Consider the following 16,148-nt stretch of genomic DNA (forward strand, 5'->3'; position numbering starts at 1 on the left):
GCTGGGGAGCGAGCGTTCAAACACATGAGCCTGCGGGGGGACATTACAGACAGATCATAACAAACCCCCCAAACTGAGCGCTTCCAAAGAAGAAACATTTATCATCATAGGGCTTCTGTGAGTCAGGAATCTAGGTGTGGTGTAGCTGGAGAACTCTGACAGGGGCTACACTCTGTGTAGGCTGGGGCTGTAGTCATGACAGGGCTGGACCGGAGGGCAGCTCATGTGAGTTCCAGCTCACTCACCCAGGAGTCAGCAGGCTCCAGGACATCCCTACCTCACTTCCCTATCACAGAGCTGTTCATAACTGTTAGCCATTGTCCCTTGGAGCTGGGGAAGGGGCCCCAAAGCCAAGCAAGAGGCACAAGACATAAAATCCTGCAAGTAACTTCCCATCGGTTCTGACATATGTTGCTGGTTAGATGTGAGTCATTAGGTGCTGCCCAGGCTTAAAGGGAGGAGATTACACAAAATCCTAAATACCAAGAATTGGGGCTCACAGGGCCATCTTCAGGTCCTCTTTCTTCAGGGAGTGATCTCACAGCTAGGGCCATGCCTCAGCAGGGCAACTTCGTGAGCACACAACAACATAACCTCCACTGTCACAGGCTGGAGACGTCCTACAACCTGTAACAGGACGTTGATTCTCCTTTAACAGCGGCTTTCCAAGTGACTCCACATTAGATTACCTAGGGAACTAAAAAGAACCAGTGTCTAGGTCCCACCCAAGACCCTTGAATCCGAGTCTGCAGGTGTGGATCGTTTTCTTGATTTTGCTGTTACTTTTTAAATTTCCTGCCTGATTCTTTTGCACAGTTGGGGTTGAGATGGACATTTTAAATGTTAGTTAACTACTGGGGCTGTGGTGACAATCAGCGAGGCAGAAGACGTGGTGCTTGGCCACTTAGACTTCTGTGAGTGACCAGTTATGAAAAGGAAAATCCTGGGACATTTGGGGGATAAGCAGATAAGACAGACAGGAGAAGTATACATTGCTACAATTGCCACCAAAACAAGGCCACCAGGGAGTTGTGATGCCAGGTGACACTCGCAAAAATCAGAAGAGAAATAAAGAAGGGGTAAGAAGTGAGGGGGAAGAAAACTGTAAGCTGGGCATGTTGGATCAAGCTTATATCGCAGCACTTGGGAGGCTGAGGCAGGAGGATTGTGGAGTTCAAAGCAGCCTAGGCTCCAGAGTGAGCTCCAGATCAGTGAGACCCCTGTGTCAAAACAAGCAAACAACAACAACAAACTAGGAAGTTATCTGAAGTCAATCTGCAAAGGCCACACACTATGATTCCAACCACATGATGTTCTGGGAAAGGCAAGACCATGGAGACAGGAACGATCTGTGATTGCCAGAGGCTTAGGGAGAGGGAGGGAGGGAGGGAGGGAGGGAGGGAGGGAGGGAGGGAGGGAGGGAGGGAGAGACAGGAATTTAATGGTGGTGGATACATATCTTTTTTTTTTCCTTTTAGTCTTTTTCTGGTGTGTGTGTGTGTGTGTGTGTGTGTGTGTTGTATGTGCATGCCTGTGTGCTGTATATGCATGTCTGTGTTTTGCTGCATGCTACTCTACTCATGTGCAGAGACCGGGGATGATGTTGAAGAGCCAACTATTTTTCTTTGTCTTATTTGTTTGAGTCAGGTCCTCTCCCTGCACCTGGAGTTAGGCTGATGGCCAGCAGGCTCCAATAATCCTCCTGTATTCCCTTCCTCACCACCCTGGGGCTCTAGGCATGCATGTGGCCGCACCCAGATTTTTATGTATGTTCTGGGGATTTGAACTCAGAGCCTCATGCTTATACTGCACGCACTCTTATCCACTAAGCCGTGGTGGATATACACAGCTTAATCCATGCTTTGCAAACCCATAGAATCAATACCACCAGGATGGAGCCCTGCTGTAAACTATGGCCTTTGTATGATCACAATCTGCCAATGTATTTATTAGTTGTAACAAATTGACCACTCTGTTAGGATGGCAGTAATGGGACGGGAGGGAGGGGGGATGAGGGTTATGTGGGAAGTCTCTGTGCATTCCCTTTTCAATTGTGCAAGAGCTTAAAACTGCTCTAAAGTAAGTAAAGAATTTAACGAAAGGAAGGAGAATGTTGAAAAGGAAATCTATTGACTTTTCTTTATCTGTACCTGGTGGCTTCAAAGAAATACAAGTAAGAAACAAAGTGTCTCCTGATCCATAGTGTATAGACACTGACGTTCAGAACTGGAGCTGTTTTTTACCCCAACACCAAACGCCTTCATTTCATAGAAGAGGAAAGGGAGGATTCAAACGTGGAGTGGGGGAGAGTCAGTGCTAGGATTAGAACTTAGCTCCTCAAATGTGAGCCCAGGACTTCAATCACAGGCCACACATGCACAGCATCTCTTTTTCCTAAAGTGAAGAAATGCCTTGAATAAAGAATTAGGTGCACGGATATTTAAATGTGATTGAGTACTACCAGTAGGTCAGTGGTTAATTCTCTCTGAAGTCAGCAGGTCAGTGGGTTGATCACATTCACCAGAGTTTAACAAACTCTTGGCTCCAGCCACACCTACTTGAAGAAAGGAGGGGCTTGAGATGGACCACTAGCCGCCCCTGACTGAAGTAGCTCAGCCCACAACAATAAAGGGCTCCATTCTTCAGGCAAGGCCAACCTTGACCTCCCCTCCCTACCCCTTGCCTGCCCAATCTGTATCTTGGCCACAGTTCTTACTCCCAGGAACTGGGTCTCTCCCATCCTGTTGCCATGGCCACGAGCCTCACCCAAAGCATACCAACGCTGCAGTGTGCACAGATCTTTGGCCAGAGGCCAGGCAGATGCAGAGCAGTGGGGGGTGGGGTGAGGGAGTGCCCTCTTCTAAAAGCTGTTGGTCCAAGACAGGCCAGGGGCCTCTCTCTCTGCTGTCCGCTTGCGTCTTTCAGGGCTGTCCACTTGGCTGCCCAGCTGTGAATGAGTAGTGGTTGTTAATTTCTCTCCCCTGCACCAACTTCTCAGAGCCTCTAGCCCAAAACTTAAACAAAGAGCTAAGCAAGGCTGTTCCCAGGGCTCCGGATACTGGCTGTTTACCAAACACTGAAAACTACCAGTTGCCACCAGTTCCAAACCTCTAAGCTCTTAAGAGAGCATGAAGAATGTTGTCCCTGGAGTTCCAGGCCTGTTCCCCGATGCTCTGGCATGTTCTTTTCCACAGTCCCCATCCTGTGATCTAAAATGGCTCTCCCAGAGAAAAAGAAATCAAAGACAGAGGGAGCACAGATCCCATCACCAGAGGACAGAGATTCAATCTCTTCTAAAACAAACAAAGAAAACGCTTCCCGGGTGTGTAGCACACCGTGAAAGCGTGGTTCATCCCTGGATCATTTGTTTTGGCCCGATGCTTGAGCTTGCTCCAACTGCAGAGAAGCAGAGAATACCAGGAGTGGTCCATGAAAAGCAATACTCTCAACTAACATCTATCCCTTTACTCCAGGATGCTCCCTGGAGTCCTCCACCATGAGAACACATGTAGGAGCACTTTGGAGTAGGCAGTGCGGGTGCAATACCCATCAAAGTGCATGGTGGCTTTTCCCTCTGTATGTCAAGTAAGAAAAACCTTCAGGATCCTGCCCCAGGGTGCATGCCCACTGTGTCCTAGAATTCAGATGCGAGAAGACCCTGATCTCCCTCCCAGAGAATCTTTGCTGGTCTTTGCTTCATTTTTGCTAAGGTGCTGTAAAAGTAAAGAAAAAAAAAATTAAGTACTATTTAGATTTAGATGCTTGGGAAAGAAAGGTGTTTTGCTCTTCTTCAAACATGATATAAAAATGAATAAATAAAAGTAATATAGAGGTTGGGCATGGTGATGCACACCGCTCTCAGCACCAGGGAGCCAGAGACCACAGAATGCTAAAAGTTCAAAGCCAGCATGGTCTCCAAAGCAAGCACCAGGGAACCTGTACTACACAGCAAGAACATCTCTCTAAAAATAAATGAAAATTAAAGATAAAATATAGAGAATTACCCCTTTTAAAGCAGATGTAAATATAACCACAAGGAAAGTGCCAAATGATGATGTGCCTTTAATATATCACTTTTGTGCCTTAAAAAAAATCGTGTCTGTTGAAACAATTTCTTCACTTTACTATTTCCATTCAAATGTTTTCAAAACAAGTTTGGGTTTAGTTTTGACATTGAAGGATGTTACTATGTTTATCTCTAAAGCTGACTGAAATTGAAAAAGTCTTGAGAATAAAACTTTAATATTCAGCTTACACAAACAAGCCAAAGTCACCAAACAACTTCACTACCACCAACCTTTAGGGATGTAACTAAGAGCAAGAGATACAGGTGCAGGTCCTAAGACTGAAACACAAATATTCAAAAGGACAGCAGGTACCATATTTCCTGATATGCAATCTGGCAACTGGAACACACCCTAAATGACGTGTCTGGGGTCCTGGCAAGGGTTGACACTAATCTCATGTTTAACCTAGCAGTCTCATCTCGTGGATCTGTGCTTTTCAGCATCTACATCAGCCCAGTTTGTTCAAAACGACTCCTTGTGTTTAGAAGGAAGACTTAGATAACTAGGAGCTGAGCGGTTCTTATGAAAATCCCCAGCACATGAGTAAAAAAGAAAGGCCTGAAATTGCTTCAAAACCGCTGTTACACTCGAGAGATGCAGGGTCCTTCAAAAGATCAAGGCAATAGAAAATGGCTTAGCCTGATGAAGGCTGGCATCCTAATGTCTGCGACTGGTTTCTCTCTGTGGCACATTTGTTATCTCTCCATCACTGGCATTCACAGGCATAGCACTCTGCCTCGCCCATGTCCCCCGAGGGACAGCTGCTCCAGGATCCACCCAGCAGCTGAGCGACAAGATGAATAGTATTTTCCACTTCAAGCAAAAGACAGGGCTAACACTGCAAGCCATGAACCACAATAACCCGCACAGGAAGAGATGGTCACTATACTTAACAAAGGCAATGGATGTCCCCAGGAGAACAGACACAGAGGGGGCCCAGCCATTCTCCAAACAGAGAATCTCAAGTTCTGTTTTTGTTTTAACTGAGTTTCAACTCCTTGCATAGTTTGTGTGCAGCTGTTGGTTTTCTGGGCCTTCAAGAAAAATGAAACTCCTATTACGGTGCCTCACGTAGCAGATGAGGAGTTAACGTTTGTCCGCATGGAGGGGGTCCTGCTTCTTGGAGCTACAAGTGCCTGTCAGTCACTTCTCTTTGAAAGTTGGTAGAACTTCTTCAGGCTCCTGAGGAAGAAAACAAACAAATAAACAAAACTCCATTCCATTTGAAACTCTCCAAATTGGGCTGAAGAGGTGGTCCAGGGGTTCAGAGCACTGGCTGTGCTTCCAGAAGACCTGGGTTCAATTCCCAGCACCCACATGGCAGCTCACACCTGTCTGTAACTCCAGTTCCAGGGCTTCTGACACCCTCACAGACATACACGCATCCAAAACACCAATGCACATGCATAAAATAAAAATAAATTATTTTTAAAAGTTTTTTTTCCCACTTTCAAAAAAAAAAAGCATATGAAACTCTTCAAACTGAAAAATCTGCCCTGAGCGAGTGCAGATATTTTCTGTGGACATGGTACAGTAGTCACTCCATAGGTGTTGATTTTGTCCCTTTCCTTTGCCAGCTAAGCAGCCTCCATAGCGTAGTGTTGTTTTCTGAGTCTCGGTGGAGCCCCAAATACAAGGGCCAAGCCATACCTGCAAAGCAGTGAGGGGACAGTACGTAGAGCCGGCTTCCAGCCCCAGCCTGTCACTAGTAAGGTGTGCCCAGCACACAGGGTGGTCACTGTCTCTCCCCCCAGTCTGAACTGTTTCCACACCCTTCAGATGGAAGCTCTGGTCACAACTGCAGCTGTCAATCATTTTCTGTCCTCAAACTCGGCACACACAAGAGCTCTGATGTGGAATCCCAGTTAAAAAACAAGAACTGTGCAAAGCCTAGAACCTGGTCTGCTCAGACTCCCAGCTCACCTATGCTTAGGGGCTGAATTGAAAAGAACCCCCTCCTTGAGGAAGCTTCTAGAGTTCTTTGGACAACAGTTCGAGAGCTTTGGGCTGAATTCTCTCTACTGCCTTTTCCAGGCCTGCCGTTCGGTCCTTCTAAGCATTTGTGGAATAACTGGGGCACATTTTTGAGCTGGATCAAATTAGCTCAAGGCTGATGTGGACCATACATGAGAAACCCAGGGAGGTTCTCCTTTGTACTCAGCCCATCACACTGCCTGGCCAAAAGTCACTTGGCAGGAAGCCTTTCTGACTGGTTTCAGCCAGAGTTTCAGTGGCTGTGACTTGACAGTGTTGGGGCTTTGTGGGTCAGGGAGGAGAGGGAAGTAAATGAGGGAAAATAAAAGTGTAATCTTATCCTCCAGAGAGTGTCCTGTGAATATGAACCAATTAAAAGGCCCCACAGCCAGAGGACCTGCAATCATTTAGGATGAACAACAGGGGGTGGTGGGCCAGAGGGCACTGGGCAAGAAGTCAGAACACCTAATCCCAGGTCAGCAGCAACTGCTCGCTGGTGAGCAGATCACACCTGTTTCTACCTCCGTGGAAGGGCTAGGCCGGGTGGCTTCCGCCGGGCACTTGCAGCCCTGCACTTCTGTGGTCCTGAGAATTGCAGCCACTTACAAATGTTGACAGCAGGGTTATCAAACTGGAGTGTCAGCATGTTCCAGACTCGTTTGTTACCTATAAATATATTCCTCAGCTGTGACGCTAGTGACCATCTTAGGCCGCGTGTCAAGTTGTAACCAGACTGCTCCTACCATCTTTGAGTCTGTAAAATCATTCTGTGCAGTGCTCACAGGGGCCTTTGCACTATGCATTGTGTCAAAGCAATCCTGGCGCAGGTGGGCACTTATCAAGTCTAGGGAAGGCAAATTTGCAGGCTGATAGAATTATCTGCACGGATTTGCTTGCTATAGCCTACATACAGCCAAGCCAGTGGCTTCTGAGGTCACATTGTCAGGTCTTTCTTCAGCTTACTTCAACAAAGTGACCCTGAAGTGGACTCCATGAAGAATTAACACAGAGAAGTAGTGAGACTCTGGGATTTATGTTATCCTAGGTGTGATAGGGTTGATTTTTTTTTTCAGGTTATACATGGCTCTTAGAAGGTAAATGATTACCTGAAGAGGCAGTGATGAGAACACAGCCTCTTTGGGTGGGGAAAATCTTGGCAAGGTTGTTCCAAATGGTGTTCTGTGTGAAATCTGATTGTGGACCTTAATTCCAATTCAGCCCTTTTAGTCTTTTGCTGTTGAGTTCCAAAGTGTTTTTAAGTCTACCGACATGGCTCTCAGCACCACCGACCCACCTTTGTACACATCACAGCTGGACATGGCGATAGACACCTATAATCCCGGCACTTGAGGGGAAGGGTGCAAGTTCAAGACCAGCCTGAGTTACACAGGGAGCCCTTATGTCAAACAAAAACAGTATACAAGACATAAAGACAGAGGAAAAGGTGTGCGATTATCACTACGAACCAAAGTTCCCAAAAAGAAGCCATACCGATACTGAGCATTCTGCAAAGGCTGATTGATTAGAACTTCAGTGATCCGGGGCAGGAGAGATGGCTCAGTGATTAAGACCACTAGCTGCTCTTCCAGAGGACTCTGCTTAGATTCCCAACATCCACTTGGCAGCTCATAACCGGCTCTAACTCCAGGTCCAGGGAATCCAGCGCCCTCTTCTGGCCCCACAGGCAATGCACAAATGAGAGGCACACGCACGCAGGCTTGTGGAGTCGCATCCTCCTATGACCCAGCACGTCTTCTTATTTGCTTCAAATCACCTCTCTATTGCTTAATGAGTGACGGTGAAGGAAAAACTGCACGTTTAGGATACAGGCCATTTTTCCTTTCTGATTGCTTTCAGTCCACAATTGGTTGGGTGAGCAAATGCGGAGCCTGTGGGTACAGGGTGCCAACTGAGTCACTGCTCATCCCCAGCCCTCATTTTGAAAACAAATGCCAAAGAACTCCCTTTGCCAGCCCATCCTCACACACCCAAAGCCTCACCCCTGGCTGGCCTTGCTGCCTGCCAGACCTCCTCCTTTCCCAACTACTGGCTTTCCAGCCTAAGCAGAGGAAAGGAAGTGGGTCACACGGCATGCACGTGCTAGGGCTGGACACGCCCACAGCTAGGGGTGGACACGCCTACAGCAAGGGCTGGACACGCCCACAGCTAGGGCTGGACACGCCTACAGCAAGCAGTGGAAGGACAGAACTGGAGCGGTTTCTTCTTCCTATTTCTTATAATTTTGTAATTTTCCAAACTGATTCATGAGTGGGCCTGTTCTATAATTTAATTCTGTTTGAGCCAGAGAAGGACTCGGTGGAAGCCGGGCCAAGATCCAGGCCACCATGCTCACAGCGTGACTCGGTCTGTTTCAACAGCATTACCTTATTCCCCAGAGTCACCCTTCACGATGTGACAAGACCTAATTTTTAAAGACTTTTAAATTAGCCGGGCGGTGGTGGCCCACGCCTTTAATCCCAGTACTCGGGAGGCAGAGCCACGCGGATCTCTGTGAGTTCGAGGCCAGCCTGGGCTACCAAGTGAGTTCCAGGAAAGGCGCAAAGCTACACAGAGAAACCCTGTCTCGAAAAACCAAAAAAAAAAAAAAAAAAAAAAGTGTATACTGTTTGTACAAAATAGTGGATTTTATTATGAGAGTATCATAGATTTATAGTGTACATATTTACAACCCCATTAAGCCTCTTATCGCCCATCTTCCACTCTCTGGACCCCCTTCCTCGACTCAAGTAGTTCCTGTTATGTTTGGGAGGCTGTGGAACGCATAAGCAGTGGGGTCTAGCAGGCAGACGCAGATCCGTAGCAGGAGACCTTTGAAGGTTCTATGCGCCTCTGGCTCTGGCCACACTCCCTCTGCTTCCAAGCCCACCTCTTACATCACTGTAGACTGGGTCACTCCATGCCTCCCCTGTTAGGATGGAGCAACGCTCAAGAAACCATGAGTCAAAACAAATCTTCCTCCTCTGAAGTTACTTCTGTTACATTTTGCCCTCTTCCTTTGTGTGTCTTCCTTTTTACATGTAAGTTTGTTTGTTTGTTTTTGAGACAAGGTTTCTCTGTATAGTCTTGGCTGTCCTGGATCTCACTCTGTAGACCAGACTAGCCTCAAACTCACAGAGATCCACCTGCCTCTGCCTCCCTAGTGCTGGGATTAAAGGAGTACACCACCACCACTCAGCTTACATGTATGTTCTTCATTCAAGAGAAAGCATGCAGCATTTGACTTTCTGAGTCTAGTAGATTTTATGTAACACAATAATTTTCAAGCCCACCTGTTTTCCTGCAGATGATACAATTTCATTCTTTATGACTGAATTAAAATCCTGGTTTATATATTCTGCATTTCCTTTATCCATTGATAGGCACTAGGCTAACTCTATAATTTGGCTATTATGAATAGTGCCATGATAAATATGGGTGTGCAAAAGTCTGCTTTGTATGATGATTCAGATTTCTCTAAGTCATATCCAGGAGTGATGTAGCTAAATCATTTGGTAGTTCCATTTTTCATTTTTTGAGATTTATAATAATATCCATAGTTGCTGGATTAATTTACATTCTCACAAACATCAAGATCAATTTTTTTGTTTTGTTGTTTGTTTGTTTGTTTTCTGAGATAAGGTTTCTCTGTGTAGTTTTGGAGCCTGTCCTAGAACTCACTCTGTAGACCAGGCTGGCCTTGAATTCACAGAGATCTGCCTGCCTCTGCCTCTGCCTCTGCCTCCTGAGTGCTAGTATTAAAGGTGTGCACCACCACCAGCTGGCTCCAAGATGAGTTCTTAGCCAGAAACCACACCAGATTACTCTTCTGTTTTTGCTTCCTCATCACATCTGAGAATACTGACAGGCAGGCCACTGCTCTAAGAGTCAGTCCCTGTCAGAAACCCATGTATTCATTTGGTTTCTAGACTAGAGAATGACCTGGAATTATCAGTTGTCTAGATTAGAGCTTTTCAGTCTCAGCACTGTGAACTTTCTGGGTAGGATTCCTCTCACTCACGTCATTTTGTACATCTGGTGTCCCAAAGAAATAAATAAAAGTCCTGAAGCAGGACTTTCCAAATGCATGCTGTCCTTTCCTTACAGAGGCAGAGGGTATTGTGAGGAGAATTGGAAAGGGTATTTAAAAAAAAAATCTAAATTGATGACTGTGAAGTGAATAGCTTTAGGAAAAGGATGGCAGGATGGTGCTGGACCTCAGAAGGTGGAAGAAACACAAGACGGACTGCGCTGCTTCCTGCTCACAAACCTTGAACCATCTGGTGTCTCATTTGACTTGTCTGTCCAGAGGATGAGAATATCACAGGGACTAGGCATGGATTCTAAGAGTTCCTTGTCAAAGAAGCCTAGAAGTATATGTTGAAGACTTTGTAGGATTTCTGCTTTGACTTGCTAATGCAGCAAGCAGCAGAAAAGGATCTAGCTCTACATAAAGAAGTCCAGACTCTCAGATTCGGCCTGTTGATGGAGCAAGGAGCTAAATGGGAGTCAGTTCACATAGTTCACCTTTGACAGGCAAGGGGGGGTATAATCAAGTACCTTAGCTAACCTGCACTTGACAGGTTAAAGGGAGGTATAATCGAGTACCTTAGCTAACCTGCACTTGACAGGTTAAAGGGGGGTATAATCAAGTACCTTAACTAACCTGGCTTGCACTTGACAGGTTAAAGGGGGGTGGGGTGTTGTGGGACAATCTTTCTGTACACTGTGAAGATGTATCTTGCCAAGGCACCTTCTGATTGGCTTAATAAAGAGCTGATGGCCAATAGCTAGGCAGCAGAGAATAGGCAGGACTTCCAGGGAAGGAGAGGAATGGGAGACGACTCTAATGAGACACAGAGGGAGTCGGACATACAGAATGGCAGAAAGGTAAAAAGCCATGCGGCAGAATGTAGATTAATAAAAGCAGGTTAAATTAAGTTATAAGAGCTAGTTGGGAACAAGTTTAAGCTAACACCAGGCTTTCATAAGTAATCATAAGTCTCCATGTCATTTTTTGGAGGTTAGCGGTTCAAAAAAAGCCCGACGAGAAAGCTTACTTTGTTGGAAATTTTGAGGAGAACAAGAACAATTAGATGGTCAATGTCAAGGACAAATATGCAAGGTAGGAAGCCAGGGACATCAAGAGTGTACCTTTTGGGGACACAAAGAATACTGACAGTCCAGTTGGGGACTATTTTTCCAGAAGTTCAACTAGATGAACTAAACAGGAAGCTGGGCTGCATAGCCTGGGGTTATCATAAGAAAGAAAAATGTTCAGACACAAGCTTCACATGATTAATTACCAAATTCTTCACCATAGATATGGCTTGTGCATTCCTAGGGAGGGTGGCAAGAAATAAAAAGTGATAACAATGGGCTATGTCACCTTTGGTGCACCAGGAAGGGAGTAGGCACCCGCAGGTGGAGCTGGTCATCTCTTCTCACACATCGGTGTGGACCTAAGAGGAACGATCCCTTTGACAAAGTCACAGGAGAAGTAGAGTTAATGGACTTTTTCTGCTTTTATGTACTAAGGTCAACGTTTTGTTTGTTTGTTTGTTTACAATATCTCCAAATATCTCTAACTTCAGGGGGTTCTCACAGGAGCAGACTGCCCTGGTTTGCTGTCCTGTACAAATCTTTTATTTACACTGTGTTGACTGGGCCCATCCTTCAATGAAGCCTTCATGTCTTTGCAAGGGCACTCTATACAAACAGACATTATATTTTAGATAATATCCCTACTTTCTTGCCATCAGCCATTAGCAAAATTAGTGATGGGTATGGGTTTGAACATCTCCATCATGTCTGTGGAACTCAATTGCCATGGTAACAATGTTAAGACTTGAGACCTTTCAGAGGTGTTTGAGTCATGAGAGTTCTACCCTCATGAGTAGGTCAGTGCTGGTATCAAGGGAGTGGGTTAGTTATCTCAGGAATGGAGTCCTGCGTACCAAGGATAAGTTTGGCTACTTTTCTCTTCTTCTGCCATGTTATGGTGTAGCAAGAAGGTCCCTAAGAGATGCCAGCACTATGCCCTTGCATGTGACTCCTAAATGGTGAGCCAATAAACGTCTGTTGCTTGCTGTCCACCCTGTCTATTATCTTACAGCTACAGCAGCAAACAGACAATAACAGAGACAGAGTAGTTCAGTCCTCAAGAGCCATGACGGGGTCTTCCTTCCCAATGCCTTCTATTCAGTCTGCAGCTAGAGTACGGTTCATCTCTATTGTTTGTACTCTCACACACTTGTCCACAGGAGTCAGTGGGAATGGATTCTAAACTCTCTCCCAGAAGGATTTATTCCACAACCCTTAGGATCTTTTTAATTCCTTTGAAAGACTTCATGAAGAGCAGCCCAACACTACTTGGCTTTTTCAAATCGTGAGATATTCTGTCTGGGCCCCGCTGACAGTTATAAACATTGTTATTAATCCAGAAGTTCAGGAGGGGACACCCTGACAACCTGGCTGAGTCATCACTAAACCCTTTCATAGTCTCACTGTTGCGAGAATTTTTAACAGTTCCACGTTGTCTTACTTAGGGTTTCTATTGCTGTGAAGAGACACCGTAACCATGGCAACTCATAAAAAAAATATTTAATTGTGTGGCTTACAGTTTCAGAGGTTTAGTCAGTTGTCATCATGGTTCAACGTGGTGGCATGCAGGCAGACATGGTGCTGGAGAAGTAGCTGAGAGTCCTGTATCTTGTGCAGGCAACAGGAAGTGGTCTCTGACACTGGGCGGTATCTTAAGAGTATTTGAGGGGCTGGAGAGATGGCTCAGCGGTTAAAAGCACTGACTTCTTCCAGAGGTCCTGAGTTCAATTGCCAGCAACCACATGGTGGCTCACAACCACCTGTAATGAGATCTGGTGCCCTTTTCTGGCCTGCAGGGACACGTGCAGACAGAATACTGTATACATAATAAAAAAAAAAAAAAGAAAGAAAGAAAGAAAGAAAAAGAGTATTTGAGACCTCAAAGGCTGCCTCCACAGTGACATACTTCCTCCAAAACCATACCTACTCCACAAGGCCACACCTTCTAATAGTGCCACTCCCTTTGGGGGCCATTCTTTCAAGCCGTTACAAAAGGGATTCCTTTATCTCCTTTCCTCCCTTATAGACAGTAAAATTCCAGAGCGACTCTGGAGGTGCCTAGAATAGGGTTGCAGTCCGATAAGGCAAGCCATGGGGCACTGAGGCTGCACAAGAGAGTAAAGACGTGTCTTCTACTATAAATGAGGTGTCTTGGCATAGTCCTAGAAAACTATAGGTTTGCAATTGAGAAAAGAGTAGGTCTGTACTGGAGGCCATATATACATTGCCCTTAAGCATGGTTTATGGCTATTTTAACAGTCTTCTTTAAACATGTGTAACATACATAAAGGTTACTTTCTCTCTACATAGGCAGCCCTCACTAAATACTAATTGTTTCTTGACATGAGGCTGGTGAGAGACCTGGGTGAAGCTCCCCTTTCAGTTCCTAGTCATCCAATTCCCTGTCTTTCTATCCTTCCTCCTCGTTGTGCTCAGTTCATCAAGGAAGGCCTGGAGGCAAGTGAGCAGGAAGCTTCTCCCCAGGTGCCCATCAAGCCCTCCCTCCCTCCTTTCCTCCCACAGACACACTGGCTGAAGCTCCCTTCTGTGTGCTATCTCGTCGTCACTCTCCTGGTCCCCACAGTGGGGGTTTACCTACCTGGGACTCTGGGACCCCCAATGAAAAGGTCTCTAAACTAGATGTGTTAACTCTCCTCTGGGGGGCACTGGAGTCCCATTAACCCCAGGAGAGTTAGCAAGTCACTGACTTTTGAACTCCTCTGGTTTCACGACAAAGGTGTACATGTTGAAAGGGCAAAGCAAACAGGCGGCTTTCCCAATGGGGTGGAGACGAGGAAGAGGCAGGCCTCTCTGAGAAGCGGGGAGGCCTTCCTAGGAGCCAGCAGAGACCCACAAAGAGAATCTGCTGGGAACTGGAGCCTCAGCCTCATTAGCTTATGCTCTGACCCACCCCCACCCCTGCCCCTCCCCACTTTCAGGGCTGCTCTCTTGGCCTGAATAAAACTCTCCGTGTGGAAATCTGTTAGGAAATGAGATAAATGCCAAGAAGGCAGGAGAGGAGAAAAACAGGGTAAGGGGACAAGGTAAGGGACAGGCTGCAGCCACCCAGCCCTCCCCACGGGTGCTCAAGCATACATTGCCACCCTCCCCTGCTGCTCACCCCAGCAGGCTGGGGTGGGGACACAAGGAAGAGGACGGGCCAAGCAGAGACTGGAAACTGCCCTGGAAGACAGAGGCCAGGCCCAGCGTCTTAAGTGTGTTTTCTTTCTGGGGAGATGCTGTGAGGCATGCAAAAGTGAGCAGTGATGGCTTACAGGAACCCAGAGGCTAGGACTCCACCGACTCTCTTTAGGAGGGCGCAAGGGTGTGCTGGCTGGCTGTGGCGGATCACTGCACAAAATGTTTTTACAGCTCTATTTGGCTTTCCCGTTCTCAAATAGACAAGTCGGAGGACGGATGACTTTAAGATCCACTTGTGTGCCATTAAAGCACCCAGATTGGCTTCCTAAGGGTTTCTGCACTCCCAACTTCTTAAGCAACAATAGGAAAAAGCCCAGAAAAACAAATGCAATTAGAACAGCAGGTTTTCTTTCTTTCCACTAAAATGCCACCCTCCCCAGGCATGCATCTTCCACCAAAATGTGGTATTGACTTTTGAAATACAAACAAAGGCAGCAGAAACAGCAGATGAAAAGGGGGAAGGTGAGCTGTGGTATCCTGGGATGTTTACAGCCTCAGCTCCACTTCGACTGTGGAAGTCAGAACAGAGCCTTTCCACACCCACTGTAGAAACCTGGAAAACCCCGGGTCTGAAAATGTTTCACGAAAGCATTCACAGAATTCATCTCAGCTCACCCTCGTTCACATTAAGATCAGCTAAAGGATGCGCTAGATTAGCAAATATAACTGCAAAAATCGGGGTACTAGAGACAAGAGGAACACTTTCCCCTATGAATTATGATCCTTGAATGTCAGGGTCTGCATTGTCCTGCCATCTAATCGCAGCAAAAAGCCATGCTACACAGGAGCATGCGCTGAAATTCAGCTTCGGGAACTGCCTACATGGGAAGGTGGTCAGCAAACAGCCTCACATCTGGGTCCCACTTCGTGGCTCTGCTGAGCCAAGCCTCAAAGATGCTGAGTAAGGGAGTCTCTCTCTCTCCCCCACCCCACCCCCCATAAACACACACACACAGGACATCTCTCTACTGAGGATCCAGAAGACTGAAACATTCCACAATGTTCAGCAGCCATGTTCTGAGATCTGGAGAAGGCAGCTGTGTTTTCAAACAGATCCCTGGATTCTGGGCTTCAGCTCCCTTTTGAGTATATTGTTTAAAGTGAGTAAAAAAAAAATGAGGACTGGAGGAAAGGAAATCTTTTTTTTTTAAGCTACTGCTAATTCCCAGAGGAGAAGAGCGGCCGACATCTCCAGAAGATTTAATCCGTAGTTGTTGGTGGGCGGAAGAGTCTTTTGCTTGCCTGTGAACATGCTGGGCTGGTACCCAAGGCTCTGGAGGCTGGTGCGGTAGCCATGGCCTCATCTCTATCCCCCAGTGGAAACAAGGGTTTGAGCCACAGCTGGAGGACACGTTGTGGAGATCTGTATAACTAACTCTACACAGGGGCTCTCCAACCCTAGACAATCCTTTAATTCTTGGTTTATGCCCCCATATTTTCCACTGTCGAAGGCTGGAACTGTTGTCCAGAAATCCAAAAAGCTGACATACAGCACATCAAGTAGAGGAAGAAAAGTCTGTCTCATGCCGACAGTGTGAGAAAATGAGGATACGAGGTGAGAAAACAGAAAGTCTGCACCCGTGGGCCCGAGTGCTGGGAATTCCCAACAGCGTCTCCACTCTCGAGATGTCCGTGCTGTTGGACTGTTAACCATGGTCACACATATGGGGCTGGGGTCTGAGCCAGCGTGAGAGCTACCCAGCTTCTCTTCCAGTCTCCTTTTCCAACAGTTTCTGCTTCCTTTCCAACTCTCTCTCTCTTTCTTTTTTAATGCATTGGTGTTTTGCCTGCATGTATGACTGTACA

General features: G+C 46.4%; 1 long non-coding RNA gene across 5 annotated transcripts in view; it reads right to left on the bottom strand.

The window, feature by feature from the left end:
• Window positions 1-16,148, bottom strand: part of LOC121829587 (uncharacterized) — a 105,479-nt gene that overhangs the window by 13,395 nt on the left and 75,936 nt on the right. For 3 of the 5 annotated variants that reach the window (XR_013051577.1, XR_013051578.1, XR_013051575.1), the window contains exons 2-4: window positions 12,659-12,957; window positions 5,139-5,249; window positions 484-627 (exon numbers count right to left, since the gene is read on the bottom strand). This is a non-coding gene — a long non-coding RNA (uncharacterized LOC121829587). Of the gene's footprint in view, window positions 1-483; window positions 628-4,042; window positions 5,250-12,658; window positions 12,958-16,148 lie in introns of those variants that run through there. The other 2 variants (XR_013051576.1, XR_006072557.2) reach the window with 1 other exon arrangement.

Source organism: Peromyscus maniculatus, chromosome 5, assembly GCF_049852395.1.
Source record: "Peromyscus maniculatus bairdii isolate BWxNUB_F1_BW_parent chromosome 5, HU_Pman_BW_mat_3.1, whole genome shotgun sequence".
NCBI classification, from domain to species: Eukaryota; Metazoa; Chordata; class Mammalia; order Rodentia; family Cricetidae; genus Peromyscus; species Peromyscus maniculatus.